The sequence below is a fragment of the Podarcis cretensis genome, assembly GCF_951804945.1.
Source record: "Podarcis cretensis genome assembly, chromosome: 12".
Taxonomy (NCBI): Eukaryota; Metazoa; Chordata; class Lepidosauria; order Squamata; family Lacertidae; genus Podarcis; species Podarcis cretensis.
Genome location: NC_137181.1, coordinates 32,449,500 through 32,468,226, shown reverse-complemented (window position 1 = coordinate 32,468,226; position 18,727 = coordinate 32,449,500). Strand labels below are relative to the sequence as shown.

General features: G+C 42.6%; 1 long non-coding RNA gene across 1 annotated transcript in view; it reads right to left on the bottom strand.

Annotated features, from left to right (window-relative positions):
* Positions 1–18,727, bottom strand: part of LOC307199864 — a 91,723-nt gene that overhangs the window by 58,936 nt on the left and 14,060 nt on the right. The window contains exon 2 of the long non-coding RNA XR_013832249.1: positions 977–1,076. This is a non-coding gene — a long non-coding RNA (uncharacterized lncRNA). The remainder of the gene's footprint in view (positions 1–976; positions 1,077–18,727) is intronic.

The window sequence follows — 18,727 nt, the reverse complement described above, 5'->3', positions numbered from 1 at the left end:
CCTGGAGCGAAGGCACATTAAATGGTTTGAACCAGAGGCCATAACTTTATTAATGTACATAATCTGATCCAGATCGTTAGCATTCTTAACTTGTGAAAGCCTTCTTCACCCAACTCACCCACTCAACTTCACTATGCCAGGGTCCCAAGACCAGCAGGTGGCTCAACACCCTAACAGTGCTACTATTTGAACTTTGCAGTGAATATCCGAGAAGATCAGATGCAGCCTCAGACTGCATGTCCTGCTTTTCCAAGCTATGGGGAGCAACTGACGGTACCATGCCCAAGGGCCCCCCAAGAGTCTAGAGCTACCACCATTATTTCAGAATAAGTCCTGCTGAAAACAAAGAGACTTATTTCCAAGCAAATTTGCCTAGGGACATTTTGTTCCCGTGTTGGGGAGCATATCAGTGGTCACAACTGCTTTTCATAAAGTAACAGCATCACTGAGCATGTGCTCTGCAAATGAGGAGGTCCAATGGGAATACAATTGCTATGCTTCAGGGTAAACGTGAAAGAAAGGAAGGGGGGAAGGAAGCTTGAATCATGAAACAAGCTAGTTGGGAAGACCTGGTTAACGCTAAGTGCGACTGTTTTTCCAAGTTAAACACAACAAGCAGCAAACGTTGATGTGACTGCATGACATGCTACAGGCAAAAGTGAACAATGGCAGGCATATTTTCAAGTGCGAAGCACTGATGCATCTCTATTGTTACAGCCTTTGGCGCAACTTCAGATCTTGCTACACCAAGTGCAGCCAACCAAACTGAATACAAATTTCATTTTTGGCCACCCATCTCCTCCATCCAATTGGCTCCGGCTTTCCCCTCTGTACGTTAGGCCAATGGCAATAAAGAGCACTTGCATATGGCAGCTAGATGACCTTCATAGTCCCTTCCAACTCTGCAATTCTGTGATTCTAACTACGTATGTGTGCAATCAATAAATCTGGTTGTACCTGTGGAGCCTTTTCTCACCTTTGGCATGATGTATGGAGATCAACGGCAGCAAATCTACAGATGGAAGAGAGGAAGGCCAGCTTGTGTGATATACCCTTGTCATGTGTTGACCAAATGCCTAGAATAGAAAGGGAGACTAGTTGGTGTTTGAAAACAGAATGCCCTACAGGTGGGGAACCCTACAGATGTTAGACTACATCTCCACAACTCCAATCATCCTTGACACTTGACCATGCTGGCTGGTGCTGATGGGAGTTGTATTCCAGCAACATCTGGAGACCACAAGTTTCCCATCCCTGGAATAGACAATATTGGACTGAATGGGACACTGGATTGCCTTGGTATAAGGCAGTTCCATGTCTTAATCACCGCTATGGAATAGCAAATGTAAGTTTCCGTGTCTAAGGTGAGACGTCCTAAGAAACCTGATCCCTAAAATCTCATTCTCCTCCTCCTTCTTCTTCATCATCATCATCATCCAAGGTCAGCTATTTCTTGCTGAAACAAAACAAAGAAAAACAAAACAATAATTTGGACTCCTTGGTTGAACATGATGTGAAGAACTTGCGGAACCACGCCTACAATCAGGCAGAAGAAGGTGGCTGCCTCAGGTAGCAGGTGTGACAGTAAGGTGTGGAGGACAGAGCTCTGTGTGTCACATAGACTGTCCTGCACCATTTAAGCTCACATGTTGTCCTCATATATAAGATTCAACTACCTGTTGGATAGGTTTCTGTACATCTTCACCTTGGACAGCAAAATGTATTGGGCCAGCCCTGTGAGGAAGCTAGAACACCTTCAAAATAAGAAGACACTCGTCTTTTCTACTCAGCCTCTGCATAATGTATCTTATATTTACTTCCTTTAACGGATTTCAAGTGGTCTCCCATCCAAGTAATGACAAGGCCCTGATTTGCTTAGCTTCAGCCCTCAACCTAGTCAGTTGCTGCCATTTCTTTTTCCTGACAGGGACTTTCTGATATTTCTCAGCTGTGTGACAGGCAGAAATTCAGCATGTGCTGCTTCTGAAATCTCTATGGCAGGAAAAGCTGTGGCTGTGGTTATTCTGCCCATCATGCAGCTGCTGATGACATGGAGCCTCTGTGAGGAAGAAGACATTCCAGTCAAAAACACCCCTCTTTGGCGTAGCTCTGAATGACTTCATGTAGAACCTAGCTGTATGGAGAGGGGTCCATCACGATCCAAGACATAAAGTTTTCCAAGAAAAACACAAATATTAAAAAGTGGAAAATAAGGCGATTACTTTCATTAACTCCCACTAACCCTCTTCTGTATTGCTTCTCTGCTAGCACCTGTTATTTCCCACCGGTGTTTGCCAGAACAAGATGTTAACAGGATAAAACAGAGTAAGATTACTAGGAGTCAGGGGAAATTAATGTGTTATTTGCTACACAGCTGAAGTGTAGCACATTGTACGGAGGGCAGCTTTAATTAAAACTTATTTCGGAAATAATGACAGCTGAAGTCCACGTGGAAGCAGAGAAAAAGGCAATTTGTCGTTCCCTTGTTTTAAAAGAGCCTCAGAGGGGTCTTGTGTCACAGACCTTACGTAACCATATCTGTCTCCTAGGAATCGGGGGGGAAGGGAGGGGAGTCTACTATTAGTAGAGTGGATTTGTTACCGTTAGGCTTCTATTCCCTGTCGCCACTAACTGAGGAGAGGGTCAGCCAAGGTCCACAGCTGGAGTCCTGTGGCTTTAAAAAGGGGAAAGGTGGGAACAGAAATAGCTGGGGGAACAGATTCTTGGCCCACATTCATTCCATACACTTAAAGCACTGTGATACCACTTTAAACAGGCTTCCCCCAAAGGATGCTGGGAGCTGTAGTTGGTTAAGGATGCCAAGAGTTGTTATTCCCTTCCCATAGCCATAATTCCCAGAGTTCTCTTGGAAGAGAGATTAACAGCCAAGACCCTCCAAGTGCCTTTTTGATCTCCTTGGATGGCAACAGTTGAAACTCCTTTTACAAAGCCACACTAGATGTTACACTGGACATTTCTCTGGATTGATTCGTTGACGTCTAAGCAATGCTGTCCTCAAAAAGCCTAGCAAAAATATCACAACAGATTTCCAGCCGCTATCTCCACGTCTATCAAGTTGGCCCTGAGCCAACCAGAAAAGCTCTGCAGGACAACACTCTGAGGTTGCAGCTGTGGTGGTGAAGTCTTGCATCTTTGCAACCATCACTGATAGAGTTGGCTCAACAATGAGCTCCCCCTTATGTCCAGGTTTTTCTGGTTCCAAATATGTTTCTGGTTGCACTCATCTCCCAATCTTCTTCATTATCCTTTGCTCTCTAGTAAACCAAGGAGCTGCTTTGAAGAAGTTGCTTCGGAATGATGATGTCAGTTGCTTTGGTCATCTCCACCTTCCACAAAATGGCCAATGCCAAACCTTTGGCAGTGGTGCAACCCCTGCCGAACTCCCCAGGGGCATGTAAGAATCAATTAAATTTTCTCTAAGACTCTCTAGGGTCCTAGGTTAATCGCTTGCTACATAACCCTGTTTTACTGGAAAGGCCAGGAACTGTAATTGGATCATCTGCTCAAAAAGTAGGAGGTCTACAACTGTGCTATCAGCCACACTCCTAAATGACTAGTTTAATTTTGAGGCTGGATGTGGTTCCATCTTCCCAGTTTATTTGATGCACAGCTGTAGGAGCAGCCTAAATAAGAAACTCATTATATGTCCCTACACACAATCATAAGTAAGGGATGGTGGGGAGGCTACCCTATATGATGATAATGTGCTATTATTTTAATTATTGCAGTTACAGTGGTACCTCAGGTTACATACGCTTCAGGTTACAAATGCTTCAGGTTACAGACTCTGTTAACCCAAAAATAGTACCTCGGGTTAAGAACTTTGCTTCAGGATAAGAACAGAAATCGTGCTCTGGTGGCGCAGCAGCAGCAGGAGGCCCCATTAGCTAAAGTGGTGCTTCAGGTTAAGAACAGTTTCAGGTTAAGAACGGACCTCCAGAATGAATTAAGTTCTTAACCCGAGGTACCACTGTATAGCCCACCTTTTTCTCCAAGGAGCAAGAGGTGATCTACATAGTTCTTCGCCTCCTCAATTAATCCCTGCAACAACACTATAGGTAGATTAGGCTGAATTAGGGCCATGACTTGCCCAAGGTCATCCAGTGGCCAAGTGGAGATTCGAACCTTGGTCTCTTAGATCTTAGTTCAACAGTCTAACCAACACACCACGCCAGCTCTCAGTGTCCAGGATATTGTCCTTTTGAAGTATGCCAGTATTCTTCCTAGTAATTGCTGTCACCTCCATTTTATTTACTTATTTTATTTATTTATACCTACATAGAAACCCCGCCTTTTCACCTGACGGGGCTCAAGGCGGCTTACAGGTAAAAACAAGAGCTGCTAAGAACATAGAAAAAAAAATTCAACATTGATAGAACTGAAACGAAATATATGTATGAAATCTGTTTTAAATATACAAATAATTACAATAAAAACAGCATGGCACACGCCCTTTAATTAAAATTTACTTTACTTGCAATAAAAAATAAAAAATTATAGCGCACACACATATATATATATGCATAATGGTGGTGAAAAGCATGAAATAAACAATAAAAGTACATTCATAAAACAAGCACAAAATACAAACTGGAACCCCTGAGAATTCTAGGAAGTCTCAACAAACTAACACTCCTAGAAGCCTTTGTAGGAAATCATTACAATTAAAATGCTATAAAAGTGGGTAGTGTAACTATGTACAGAATGTGCAAGATGTTGTTGTTTGTGGGGGGTGGGCGGCAAACTTGGCTCACTCTTCTATTTTTAGGCAAACAAATCCATTCCTATTAACTTTGGGTTGCCTCCTGAGATTACTTGGAAGAGAAGGTTCATTTTTATATGAAGAGATTGGAAGGGAAGGGCAGGACTCGAACATAAACGAATGCTTTCAACGCAGGCTGGCCTCCCGGAAGATCTACACTTCCAATGCAGTGGGAAGGGGGGCGGATCTACAATGTATGGTTAAACATGGTAAGTTATGCAGAGTTTTTTTTTGGAATTGCACATAAGTGTTTTGACACTGGTATCAAAAAGAAGCTAAATATTTGCAGAGTGCTACTCTGCACATTTGCACACAGCTCTGTGTTTGAGGGAGAGGAAGCGGCGTCCAAAGGTTTGTCTGAAGCCAGTCAGAGAGAGAGAGAGAGAGAGAGAAACGAGAGAGACACCCCGAATCCAATCCTCACTCTGCTATTATTTGAGTCAAATCAATGAGGTTAAGGATTAATGAGATGGTGCTTTTCTTTGGCAGATTCTTGTATTTATGCTGCATTTTCTGAAAACTGTAAACTTCAGAGCACTATGTATATCGTGCTGTTCACATGGAACTCTTCATGGGTGCAGGCCCCATTCATTTCAATGGAGGGAAAATTGCATTGAATATATAGAGGGAAGCACAAGTGATATCTGCCTTCCCCATTTAACAAGAAAGGGGAAAGTTTGTGATAGTGTAAACTCCCCCCACAACTCAGGCTTCATACTAAGCTAGGAAAACAAAGCTCTTTTGCACAAAATTCAGCACATACTTTAGTTTATTCCAAGTGCAATTCTGCACAGTGTCAGATCCTGTTACGTCCCCAACAAAGGTGCAGTGGTCTGGGGTTTTGCCAGGGTGTGTGTGTGTTTGAAGACCTGTTAACTATTGCTACTATTTCCCTGCCTCCAACATCTGAGAGCTGCCAATTAGCAGAAAAAGGAAGCTTTTCAACTACTGAAACATCATCTTTCGACCCTTTTGGCTGATTAGAGGAGGCACTGAGGATTGGCTCATAGGGTCACTCTGAAGAAGGTGTACAGGGAGAACAGCAAGTAGTTCTTGCTTTGTATGCGGCAAAGCTAAGCATTTAGGAAGACTGAAAACATAAGGTGCTTCCGTTTCAAAGCAATGGTGTGCAAATTCCGTTACATATAATGGAACTTCAAGGGAGAAGATATTGAAGCACTCCAAATCATTTCCCCCGTGTACGAGGACAAAAAACAGTAGATCTGGCTGAAAGGCTGGAGAGTTGCCAACACTGACCTCTACCTGCAATATACCTGCAAGCCAAGTAAATGTGTACTGTGTGTGTGTGTGTGGAAAGCCCCCCCCCCAAAAAAAAAAACCCTTCATGGTACATGGATTCCCCAAACAATCCTGGGAATTGTAGGTTAAGGTTGCTGGAAATTATAGAACTGTGAGTCCAAGGGTGCTTTGGGGATGGCACATGCTTTAAATGTGTTTTAACCATGCTTTTCAGGTATGTCACAATTCAAGGTGTTGGTGCTGACCTTTAAAGCCCTAAACAGCCTTGGCCTAGTATTCCTGAAGGAGCGTCTCCAACCCCATTGGTCAGCCCGGACACTGAGGTCCTCCTCTGAGGGCCTTCTGGTGGTTCCCTCACTGTGAGAAATGAAGTTACAGGGAACCAGGCAGAGGGCCTTCTCAGCAGTAGTGCCCTCCCTGTGGAACACCCTCCCATCAGATGTCAAGGAGATAAAGAACTACACAACTTTCAGTAGACACCCGAAGGCAGCTCTGTATCAGGGAGTTTTTAATCTTCGATGTTTTTATATGTGCTGTTAAGCTGCCCAGATTGGCTGAGGAACCTTTTTTTTTTTCCTGCATTGCATTGACATTTATTTTTATTTATTTATTTTTATAAATGTTTATTAAGATTTTTTAAGTACAAATGCAAAAATAATCAACAATATAGCATATATCATAACATATTTTCAAAACCTCTTTGGACTCCCTCACATCTCCCGCTCCCACTTACATCGTCTTAAATTTTAACCAGCAAATTATCATCTTGTTTATATTCTTAAGTCCCATTCTTTTAAACATAATCTAATCGTTCTCCAAATGGTTTATATTTTCCTCGATCTACTTATCGTCCTAATTCCATCTTATTTAGTGGGGTCAATTATTTATGATCTAGCATCCTTCTTAACATTCAACCAAATTACAATGCTTTTTAAAATAAATCTTAAATTTCTTCCAGTCTTCTTCAACCTTCTCTTCTCCCAGGTCTCGGATTCTGCCAGTCATCTTGGCTAGTTCCATATACTCTATCAGCTGCATCTGCCACTCTTCCAGTGTGGGTAGATCTTGGGTTTTCCAGTGCTTAGCAATAAGTATCCTTGCTGCTGTTGTTGCATACATAAAAAATGTTCGGTCCTTCCCTAACACCTTCTGGCCGACAATACCCAAAAGGAAGGCCTCTGGTTTCTTAGTGAAGGTATACTTAAATACCTTTTTCAGCTCATTATATATCATTTCCCAGAAAGCCTTCACTCTAGGGCAAGTCCACCAGAGGTGAAAGAATGTTCCTTCATTTTCTTTACATTTCCAACATTTATTATCAGACAGATTGGCTGAGGAACCTAGTCAGATGGGTGGGGTATAAATAATAAAATTATATGATGATGATGATGATGATGATGACTGAAATGATAGGATTCCATTAGAGTAGTTTTGTCATGTAACTCGTATGGCTGCTTTCCTTGTTTTCATCTTCTGACAACACGAATGTGACTCATTTTTCAAGGCAGGCGTCTACACGTGCTAGTTGTGTATTTGCTTGTTTTAAAAAGGAACCCTTGTCTTACACCCTGTCCCCCCCCCCAGCCTGAGTACAAGTGAAGCAAATCTTCATCATAAGAAATGGAGAAAGCATTGCAGGGAACTTGGACGGTTGTGTGTGCCTGCCTGTGTCTCAATCCCAGTTAACATTCAGATCCAAAGCCTCTTCTAGATTTGCTATGCCAATCATATCCCACTCGACAGAAAGACATGAAGGAGGGAGAGAGGGAGAGAGAACACCAGTCTGCTAGATTGGAACCAATTCCTTACTCATCTCATAGCAAAGAAGCTTCATTTATCTGTAGCGGTGCCAACAGATACGGCAAGTGACAGATGCAGCAGTTTGTAACAGTTTGGATAAGAAGTTTAAGACACGCTTATTTCTCCACGATGAAATGACCTTTGGGATTGGCAGGGAATCAGGATGAGATTTCTATGAGGAACATTCATGCCGAACAGGCTCTTAAAAATATCCTCGGAGCTTAAAGACATGTTGATGATTTGGGTAGAATGATTCTGCACAGAAGACACACACACACCCTTTGAAGACCATTCTTTCCCTCTGGAGGGAAAACAGTTCAGCCTACAGAGGCAATCAGACCTTAGCCCTGCGGTCCATAGATTCACAGGTCAATGGAGTTGGAGGGGACCTCAAATGTCATCTAGACTAACCCCACCACAGCATTGAGCATTGAGCGAAAACCACTACTATTGCATCCCTGCTAGGTGGACATCCTGACTCTTCTTAAAAATATATGCTTCACCAACTTCTGGGTCCCTTCACTGTCAAAAAGCTCGTACTGCCAGGAAATTTTTCAGAAAGTTCAGTCAAAGTTTGAAGTTTAGCATTTTAATTTGAACCTGTTGGTTCACATCCTGCCCTCTGGATTTGCTCCAGCTATAGGGCAGCCCTTCAGACAGACAAAGATTGCCCTCATATTACTTTGTAATAATCTCTTCTCCAGGCTAAACATAACTCTCTACTTTTACCTTTCCTCATAGGTCTCAGAGCATCTCAAGGCCCCTCACGAGCCTCTGTTCAGGCTCTGGTCTGTCACCAGCCCAAATCATTTCTTCTCCTACTGCCACAATTATCAACCTTCTCTCCCTCTCCCCGCCCCAAGCTGTCAGTATTTAGCAGGAAGGAATAATGGACCTACTGGGAGATTTAGGTCTGTATAGAGGCAGATTAGGAGTGTGCAACAGGTTCAGTTGCACTGGGTGTGGAGCCTAGAGGGCGCTGCTGGGGTGCCACAAATATGATTTACAATGGAGCCTGAGAGGTGGAGGGGTGCCGAATTTGGGTGTCGCACAGTGCACTGCTGAATTTTGAGACCCCAAGATCCACCACTGGTTTGTGTAGTTAAAGAGGATTAAAAAGGTCTCTGTCCTACTTCTAAAAAGGAAAGTGTTGGGTAAGTGCGTTCAGATGTGTAGATGGAAGAGATCAGGAAGACATGTAAACACTCCTCCAGCAAATCCAGATGACTGTCCATTGTTGTATAACCTCTCCACAGACAAATCAGAACACATATACAATAAAGATCAGGTACAGCCTAAGCTTTGGATATTTTATTTTTATTACTGCTGTTTTATTATTTATTGCATGTTATTTATTGCAAGAGATCTGGGTTCAAATCTCTGCTGAACTATGAAGTTTACCAAGTGATCCTCTCCTAGTTAGTCATGCCATCTGTCAGGCTACTTTCCTTCAAATAGCTGTTGGTGGAGTTTCAATAGGAGTACCTCCATGTTGAAGAAAGGTGGGATACAACTTTGAAAAATAAGCAAAGGTTGTAAATTCTATCTGCCAACACAAATCTTTAGCAAAGATAAGATGCAACCTGTATAACCAGTAGAGCTGATAACAAAGCTAATGCAATACCATTCAAGTCCAACATAATTAAATCTGCAACCTTTTCTTTTTTAAAAAAGAGAATCTATATTAAAATGGGATAAATCCTACATATTGTCAGTAGTCCACTTATATACTGAATTGTGCCCAGATCTTTCAGTTGACAAGTTTCTATCGTTGGCTTTTGAGGAAACAAACAGAGGAGTCTCACACTCTTGTGTGTTGTTCCATTTTCACCTTAACAGTTGTTTCCCCCAGAAAAGTGTGATTGATCTCTTGGGATAATACAAAGATAGTGCCCCCACCGTGTTCAATTGTATTGAAAAAGAATACACAGTTTGAGGACAAGAGCTGACTCTGCAGATGTCTACTAAAGCCAGTTTTGATTTGTGACCCACAAGATACACAGACCTTGAGGGTGATCTTTTCCATACAGCCCTGAACTTTGGAAACAGCCTTCATGTGACAACACTGTTATCATCCACAGGTGAGAAGATGCTTCATTCCTGTTGGTTTCAAAGGTGGTTCAACAGGTTCAGCCTTTTTTTTTAATGAGAAAGTTAAAGATAAAAAAGAACAAATAATATTGTTTGAGTGTTGCAGAGCCAGAAATAATGTTTACAAGCCAAGATTTGGAAGAATAGCACCTTTCATACAAGATGTATAATGGCATGCTTAAGGCTAAGCAGATATAGTTTTTAAAATCTGTATTTTATTGAAAAATATTTCACAAAGAAACAAAAAAGAGCAGCAGAGCAAACGTGTGTACTCAAACATCAGCACAGAAAATTCAAATAGCACTGAAGAACCCAGAAAAAGGAAAGCTTTACAGAGTACATCTGTCCAAAGGAATCTTTGCTGACATGTAAAATGAATGGGTACCGCCATTCCATGAATAAATCTGACTGCGCAAAACCATGTGATCAAAAACTAATTATGGTGTTCTCCATATCACAACCCCCAGGTTCCTAACACCCAGAGTTCCTCTTGGTTCTGCACTTAGAGCCTCATCTATTTCTTCCCACTCCCTGTTATAAACACATTAATCAGTCACACAATTATCTCTGGATTCCTTGGGAGATGTCCTTCTCTGTCGCTCTTCACTCCCATACCTCCATTCTTCCAGCTGAATGCTCCTGCAATATACCTGAGTTTGATGCCAAACAGCTGGCATTGAGGAGCTAAGCAGTCTCAGCAGGGCTGGCCCAAAATATTTTTCTCACTGAGGTGAAGAACATGATGGCAATGCCATGTACAGAAGTGAACTGGATCAGCCACCGAATCTTACTGAGAAGAAGGTGGCCCAAAAGAGGCCATGTGGCAACAGAGAAGAATGGCTGGAGGCTCAAGAGGAATAGCCAGAATAACTAGAGCATTTGCTGTCTCAGGTGGTTGCATCACTTTGTCTAATGCTAGGGCCAGCCCTGAGCTTCAACCTTATCACAATAATACATGCATGCATGAAGAAGAAGCATTATCCAAATATCCAGGTGTTGGTGGGTCATTGCATGCACTAAGGGCTATCATGAGCATTACTCTTGATATCACCACTCAGGATGTGCTGGGTTGAACAGTGCCAGCAGCATCCGTACCTGGCATTCTTCAGATCTTGTCCTGAGGCCTGCACTGCTACCAGGACCGATTTCGGACTGGTAGGTTTTGTCACAGGAGAAGGAAGAAACAGAAGGGGAGATGGATGATAGGAACCTGGATTGGAGGGGAGGCAGATCTCTCCGTCCTGCCCGGCTTCAGCTGCTATGGAAGCAGGAGCAGGGATGCTATCTGAGTGGAGAGTCTCAGTGAAGGCTGAGGAGAGCTTGGAGCAGCTAGGAGGGCAAGGTGGAACTGGAAATGGCAGAGACTGAACAGGAGTTCAAAAAGGAAGGCATAGTCTTTTGCCTAGAACCGGATGCCACATTTGCAGGCAGGAGAAGACGCACCCCACAGGAGCGCACATTTGCAATCCCAACATTCATGCAAGGCGAGCGAGTCTTGTATTTAAAAGCTTGGTCAGTGGGGCATGGAAACCTTTTGGGACATCTTTGTTGTTCATGTCAACTTCTGAACTTCTTGCCCTGCTCTTGAACTCCTGAACCATCGTTCCTGAGCTTTGTGTCTGCTGTTCAGCCTGTACCATAATTCAGTACCTGTACTGAATAATTGCAAGTAAGATCTACTGCTTGTGTGTTTTGGGGTGGGAGCCAGAATGGGACCATCACCGATGCCTGCTCATCTGAAGCAGCATTGGATAGCAGTACCTAATTGCATACCTTCCAACATTTCTCCAATGAAAACAAGGACATTCCATTCCATAATGATAATTTCACTATTTATACCCAACACATCTTACTGGGTTGCCTCAGCCACTCTGGGCAACTTCCAACAAATATAAAAACATAATAAAACATTAAACATTAAATAAAAGACCTTCCCTATACAGGACTGCCTTCATACGGTTTGGGGTGTCAGATGCCATTTTTATTTCTCACAGTGCCCTGGAGCAATGCTATATTGGAGCATTGTGGGAAGTTAAAATGGTGACCAGACCAGACCCAGCTGTTTGGTGTTGCTTGAAGCATTGCCCCCTCAAGCCGAGAGCTGGTTCTGGGTTTGAAGCAGTGCCATGATGTGCTGCCAGCTGCTTTAGGGACAAGGGGAGGACATAACAGAACAACAACTATTTTAGTCATCTGTGGAGACAGAAAGCTGGAACCAAGATTTTTAAATGCGTGTGTGCTTGTTTTAAACTGCAAGTGCCCAATTTGGAGTGTATGTACTTTGTCTCTTCAACCTTTAGCACCTCATAAAAACTGGAACATTTTTCTCATCAGCAATATTCAGACATTTATTTCATTTCTGTTCGTTAGTCCTTTGTTTAAAATACCAATTACATCTTTCCCCCCTCTTTTTCTCTCTCAGCAACCTTTATGAAATATGTTAATCAGTTTGTTTATAGTATGAATCACTCTTGCGTCTGCTCTAAATGTCTTCTTCCCTCTTTGCTAGAAACCAAACTCCAAAGTCCGTTTTGCTTTTTTAGACTAAATGCTGCAAGCTTGTTTCGTTTAAAAACTCAGAAAGATTTATCTTAACCAATATATGGATAGAATGATGAGCACCCACTCGGCTCAGCTGACAGGTAGATTCTATGTTAAACTTCTTCTACGTGAAAAGACTTAATTTGAGGGTTTAAAAAATAAATAAAAACATTACGTTTAAACCAGTATTTTACTTTGCATGGTTATTCCCCAGTTCAAGAATGGAACTTTATTGGAACAAGGGATTCTAAGACTATATGAATTTTAGAATTACAATTGTATAATTTATAATTAATTTTATTGTATTTTTAATATTTTTGGAAATGTGGTGTAGTGGGTACCACAATAGATTAGAACAGGAGTGACCCAGCTTCAAATCTCCTCTCAGCCCTGAAGCCCACAGTCCTTATATTAGTTATTCCCTCTCAGCCTAACCTGCCTAATAGGGTTGTCGTAAGGATAAACAGTGGGAACCTGGAAGAATGTATGCTGCCTTAGAGCTAAGGTAAAAAATGCAATAAATAAATAAAATCTAAAAATTCCTGCTATTATTTGTAAACACGGTAGTACATGCTCTACTGAACTAAATCCTCCATCTTTGCAGCATGTTTTAGAAGGCAAGAAGGCAAAAGTGTAACCCCATTGTAAACTGCCTTCATGATTAAGCATAACCTTAACTGTAACATATAATTTGACCCTTAATTCGCTCCAATATGGAGCTATTCAAGGGCACGGTAGGGACACGGGTGGTGCTGTGGTCTAAACCACTGAGCCTCTTGGGCTTGCTGATTGGAAGGTCAGTGGTTCGAATCCCTGTGACAGAGTGAGCTCCCGTTGCTCTGTCCCAGCTCCTGCCAACCTAGCAGTTCAAAAGCACGCCAGTGCAGGTAGATAAATAGGTACTGCTGTGGAGGGAAGGGAAATGGTGTTTCCATACGCTCTCGCACTCGTCATGGTACTCCGTGAGCCAGTAGCAGTTTAGTCCTGCTGGCCACATGATCCGGAAAGCTGTCTGTGGACAAACGCCGGCTCCCTCAGCCTGAAAGCGAGATGAGTGCTGCAACCCCATAGTCGCCTTTGACTGGACTTAACCATCCAGGGGTCCTTTGCCTTCTTTTTACCTATTCAAGGGCACACAACAGCCTGATCTTTGCTTCCTTTTATGTAGAAACCCCTCTAAATGTATATTTGTACTTGAAATATGACTTAGACTAGAGCATTCAGGTAAAAGAGGCTTTGCCCCCACACCTATTTCACCATTTTAGACGCTAAAACATAGCACAAGTGGGCATCTTTTCATGCAGCAAGGCCTCTCGTTCCTGCTCTCCCCCGTGCAGCCCTTCAAGTCTCCCCCAAACCTGCTCAGGAGGGTTGGGGGATCCCCTAGAGCAGAATTTTGGGGTGTATGGATGGGCTGGAGGTGGGAGGTGAGGAACCAGAACTCCCATTGCACAAGTGTTATTTCCACTGCACAAGCAAGCAGACATCACTGAACGCGGCCCATAGGCATTTACAACAAAGCTCCACATATTCAGAGAGTCTACTAAATTTCCCAGTATTCTAAATCATCATATCAAAACTTTTGAACATATGTACTCTTAGTCTCCGAAAGCACCTCTGCCATTCTCAAAGGGAACATTTTGCTGTGTTTTCTTCAGCTGCTCATAAGCAGCACACTTTTGTACTTGGCCTAATATCAAACACTGCGAATGGAGAGAGTGGGATTGTTTTGTTGTGTTTCGAGTGTCCTCAGCATGTTGGTAGCTTGCAAATGGCATCTCTTGGAAATGGTGCCACAGACGAATGAATGGAAGACGTGGCAGCACAGCCATGAATACCAGCAAGTTTATTTGGGTGATCTTTGAGTTTTAGTAAGACGGGGGAAAGCAAGGATTCTGTATTCCATGTAATGTGTACATAAATATTAGGGTTTTTTAAAAAACCACTCAGGTTTCTCATTGTTTTAGACTGGCAATCCATAGGCACATAACAATTAGGTTTGTTTTAGTTTTTCTGTTTAAAATTACTGTATCTGCAATATACCTTGCTTGAATATTGTAGGGCTGTATGCTAAGGAAATGTCATTTTGAAGGGAACCACATATTCCTTTACAATTCCTTGCTGTTACAATAAGGGTTTTGGATTTTTTTGTCTTCGTTTTCATTGTACTGAAAGATTAAGATGGGCACCTGAAGTTAGAGTGAGCTGCTCTTATTCCAAAAAGGGATACTGGAAAGAGGATAGTTTCTTTTAGAAATCACTGCTTATAGAAAGATGTGTGGAGGCACATTGAAGGGAAGGGTTAAGCCTAGGTCTTTAGTCAATGTGCACTCATTTGTACCCGCATCCTTGAATGTGAAAGTCTTATCTCTGAAACTTGGAAGCAAGGATCAAGTGGGAAGACTCCATCTGCTAACAATGAAATGACATGCCTTGTAAGCAAACATTTCATTCATTTGCACAGACTTTGACCCAGGCATTAACTCAGGAGGATGTTTTTGTGTGTGTGACCTTTCCATCACCCCGACCTCACATTTCCCTTAAGTGTATGGTGGGAACCTCGAGACAAGAAGCAAAGCTGGTTCCAGATACCCACCTCCCAAGTGCAGAAGCTGGCATGGCACAGAATGCCACTGCACAGTGACAAAGTGATGAAGAGGTATGGCTGCTACAAAACAGATGCAGATGGCATCGTGCATGCAACAAGTCCAGTGAGAGCCTGTGATGCAAAATGACTGGGATTCTACAGTTTGATGACACCACTTTGACTTAAAGGATCCAGTCTCAACTAGCCTGTTGGGTTATATTGGTGTAGGCTCAGTTTCCTGTGTAAGTAGGAAGTTGCTCACACACACAGTGTCCTCAGCTGTGGACTCACCCTGTATTTACGTGAGATGTGCAGACTTTATTTGCTTATTCTTAGAAACATAGGAAGCTGCCCTGTACCAGTTCAGACCATTGGCCCATGTAGCTCAGTGCCGTCTGCACAAATTCGAAACTGCTCTCCAGTGTTTCAGATGTGTTTCCCCCAATTGTTCCAGGAGATGTCAGAGATTGACCCTGGGACCTTCTGCATGCAAAGGACCAAGTGGGATCCTTTTGAGATATGGCCTTTCCACAGTCTTCTACAACCAGATAGTTCATCAGCTCTTTCACTAAAGAGTGCTTTCTGCCTATTCTGATTAACTGCATTTTCAAAACCAGAGGAGAGAAACAAGAAACATCTCTTTGCAAATCCAAGTAGCTCTTGGGAAGAAGGTAGCCAGCTCTTTTCATGACAACTACCTGTCTGCATGGAGCAAATGGTTACCTAGGTCTGCTTAGAAGCCCAGATCCCAAGTGGCTGACTCCATTTTGAAATGGCTTGAAAGCCAAATGGGTTTTGCAAACTATCCACTAGACATGGCTAGCTGATCTTGGTACTCATTGAGATCAATGGGAATTTAATCTGTCTTCCTTTTCACATACAGGTCAATGGGATCTAAGGGGGCTTCCAGTTGCTATTTTTGGACAGTATGGATGCAGTTACATCCTGCCCTATTCAGGTTGCACCATTAAAACACACTCTTGTGCAATGAACCCACTCCTCCTCCAAAACTGGACTGTCTGAGATAAACAAAATGATGGGAGAAATGTACAGGAAAGTGTGGGATGACAATTGCTTGACACGACATTGTATAACCTCCCCACAATCAAATCACAGCGAAGGCTGATGTCATTTAACACTCCCACAAACGCTGTGCAAATAAATCAAGACAAAGGCTCAATCAACAGGGCATCTGCAAGCGAGGTAAGTGTGGCTATCTTATTCGAAATCTATCCATCTCAAGGTAAACAGTCTATTAGCTATAAATTGTTGCATAAAGGGGCTATTTTGCCTAAGAACCCTTACATTTCCCTGCTTTTTATGTTTCTTGTGATTTTATGAGGTTTTCTTCCTCATCATGTAAACTCCGATTTCCTTTTAACGATGTGTCGTAAATGCTGGAAACCGTTGGGATTAACCAATAAATTGGAACTACTAGTCTGATCCTCTGATGCCTCTAGTGGTTGGATCAATCTACCGGGATCCACTTTGAAGAGCAGATTACACACACACACACACACACACACACACACACATACATATTATATGTAAATTTAAAATTACTTAGCAGAATACAGTTCTCATAAACTATGAAATGCCAGTGAAGACCATTGGTTCCTGTGCTTACTAATTATATAAGAACATGGGAAGCTGCCTTATACCGAAGCAAAACATTGTTCCATCAGGCTCAGTATTGTCTACATTGACTGGTAGCAGCTCTCCGGAATTTTACAGGAGTCCTTTCCATCCTGACCTGGAGATGGTGAGAATTGAACCTGAACCTGAGACCTTCTCCCTGCAAAACAGGTGCTCTACCACTGTCCTACAGCCACTGACCACAACTGTCTATGACTTAGATCCCTGTGTTGGTTATTACCAGCTAGTGAGGAAAAGGAAAAAAAAAACCAGGGTAGGGGGCATAGATGACATAGAAGGAAGGGGTAAATTATGAGGGGTGGGACAGAGAGAAGAAGAAAAATCCATCCAAAGGCATAAACAATTCTTCCCTAAACCATTACTCTTTTAAATTGTGAAACTAGGGTTTGTTTTTTGTTTGGGGCTTTTGCAAGGATTCATTTAACCGTTCTTCAGGGTACCATTTTCAGCTCTGATACGGAGTACAAATACCTAAGTGGTGTTTTATCTCTTGGTACTAGAGCAGAATTCTCATTTGAGCTGTTAGTTTGCCCATATTTCCTGATCTTTCAACCCTTTCTTAGCAGAAAACCTTGTTTTCTCCCCAGTACAAACAGTTCCTGAGGCCTCGGCTTTGGCAACATTCACCCCCACACCGCTTGCTGGCTGAAGAATGCCTGCCCAGACTTTGCAAAACAGGAAACAATTTAGGGAACCCTTTTCACTGGAAAGGTCAGATGCCTTTGGCTTAGTAGGCTAGTGATAGAGGAATAGTGTGATCCATGTGGAAAGAAGTCTTGTAACCTCTCCTAATGAAAGAGATTTTGTTTGCTTTCATTATATTTTTGAAAATTACATGAAATCTGTACAACCCCAAAGATCATTCAAACATTAAAGTACATGAGTTGGAGCCAGTCTACGTTTGCAGTACTTCTTTTCCTTTGAAATCAATGCGACCTAATTACAATCAATGACTTTTGTTACTGGGTGTCCCTCACAGAGCTATAATTGACAGAGTGAATACACCCCTCTTCCCAGGGAATTCTGGGAAGCCTAGCTCTGCAAGGGGTATTGGGGCTTCCGAACAACTCTTGGCACCCTTAACAAACTACAGCTCCCAGAATGCTTTGCGGAAAGCTGTTCAAAGTGGTATGAAACTGCTTTAAATGTATAGCGTAGATGGGACCATAAACAATGTGTCTATACCCCATGGAAGCACAGCAGGGATGCTGTAGCAATGGATTTCTTACATCAACAGGGGGTTGGAGTAGTTTACCTTTGATATCCCTTCCAATTTCATAATTCTGTGAGCTAACAGCCATGCTGGTGGTATGGAGAATAGAATCATAGAACTGAAGAGTTGGAAGGGACTGCAAGGATTACCTAATCTAGTTTCTCAATCACAGGGCATATGGCCCCAGGATATTACTCAGGATAATACCCCCAGGATATTCCAGGGGGGCCACAGGTAAAATTAAATAATTTATATATTTATTAAAAAATTAGAAACAAAACATGTTCTATTTACAAACAAAATAGCTACCTGTCTACCGGTAGGACAGGGGGCCCGTAGGAAGGAAACAAGGTTAGAAGGGGGCACGGTTGGAAAAAGGTTGAGAAACACTGCAATGCAGCAATCTCAACTAAAGTCAACTGTAGATTAGCAGAAGAGCCAGGTGGGTTGTTCAGGAATTGGAGTGAACCAACCCCTCCAGCTGCAGCCTTCTGGGAATGGCAAACACACTTTGTGAGGCGTGCCATATGGCTAGAGTGTTTGACACTTTTGGGGAGATACCAATTGGGCTCCTGGAAAGGAATATAGGAATCTATCCTCTACTGACTCAGACCATTGGTCCATCTAGCTCAGCATGATTGTCACTGATTGGCAGCAGCTCTGCAGAATTTCAGGCAGAGTTCTCTCCCACACTTACCTGGAGATGCTGGAGATGGAACTGGCAGCCTTCTGCATGCAAGGCACTGTCCTGAACCCTGGCACACCTGGTGACCAGTCCCACTGGTGTATACAGTCC